We start from the raw sequence: 1423 nt of genomic DNA, 5'->3' as shown, positions 1-1423 counted from the left end.
GTAGCTGCACAGTGTTGCTAAGGTGCCAGGTTATTTCATAAAGCTCTTCTTTTTTTAACATCAAATATGTATCATTCAACTGTAAATGTAACTCCATTTTGTATGAAGTTAAAAAGCAACATTTAGCAGAAATGTAAAACCAAGAGTGAACTAAAAAAAATAAATGTGAAGAAACAATCATAGGCCCTACTCTGCTGGTGTTGAGTCAACCAGCTGAAGTCATTATAACTCTAATCTCAGTCAGAAAGCTTATCTACTCAATCTACAGTATGAATTAAAGACTGCATCAACTTGCTGTTACACTAAAACCCTACTTATAATTGTTTCCTAATCAAGATTTACATAAATGATAATGTCTCCATTACAAAGCAGCATCGGTGTTGCTGTGGACTGCAGAAAGGTCAAATAACTTGAGTTGCAAATAACATGCTTCGTCACATCTTTATTACTTCCAGATCCAGAGGAGGGGGGGAAAAAAAAAAATCTTTAGTCATGTAAAAGTCTTCATTAATAAGGTGGACAAAAGTTGCAAGGCCTCTTTCCTGCAGCAATTTTACATATATATATATACGTATGTGTATATATATATAAAGTTTAAGGACAAAAACAATTGTGTCGTCAGATGGTGGCAGTGTTCAATCTCTCATTCATGAAATGCACAGTACATACGCTCTGCTAATCTATTCCGTATCACACTATATTAACACTAAATTAAGAAAACCCCTAACAAGAAAATTATCTACAATACCTTTGTATTTTAAATACATTTGCACATACCTAATACACATTCGCACAATGTTGATTTAGGATGTCTTAGGAACAATAACCTTTTATATTTGGAGGTATGGTTAAGCAGAAGAGATTACTGAACGAGACTAAAGATGTTGTGACCTACTGTAAGCAAATATGGAACCAATTTCCACATTGACAAGAACAGAAGTACCTGAAGCCCTGTTGGAAAGCACGCCTTACTCTCACAGATAACAAGAATTAATATAAACTGCTATGAACAGCATTTATCAAAGCATCAAACCCCAACAATTCTTAAAAAATTTAAGACTTCAAACTGCACCTTAGGTTTACAACATTTTATCACATGACATAACTTTTCCATCCTTCATATATCAAGTCTGACAACATTTGGAGCAGTAATAAGTAATATTTCACATATATTGCTAAAAAAAAAGAATTTCTGTTCAAGTATCACAGTTTTGGCTATTGGCAGCAGTTCAGTTTGAATTCAGATGTGACACATGCCATATATAACTGTGGCAATCCTTACTATAAATGTAAGTAAAGTTATTTTCAAGAATCTGAAATCACAATCTAGGACTTCTTGAGATGAGCCTCTATATATTGCGCAGACCACTTCTTTCATATGCAGTGGTTCTGCTCATACCCATGATTACTTGAAACACAGGTA

The sequence above is a fragment of the Buceros rhinoceros genome, unplaced genomic scaffold, assembly GCF_000710305.1.
Source record: "Buceros rhinoceros silvestris isolate BGI_N320 unplaced genomic scaffold, ASM71030v1 scaffold677, whole genome shotgun sequence".
Classification (NCBI taxonomy): Eukaryota; Metazoa; Chordata; class Aves; order Bucerotiformes; family Bucerotidae; genus Buceros; species Buceros rhinoceros.
This window is presented reverse-complemented; position numbering follows the sequence as displayed.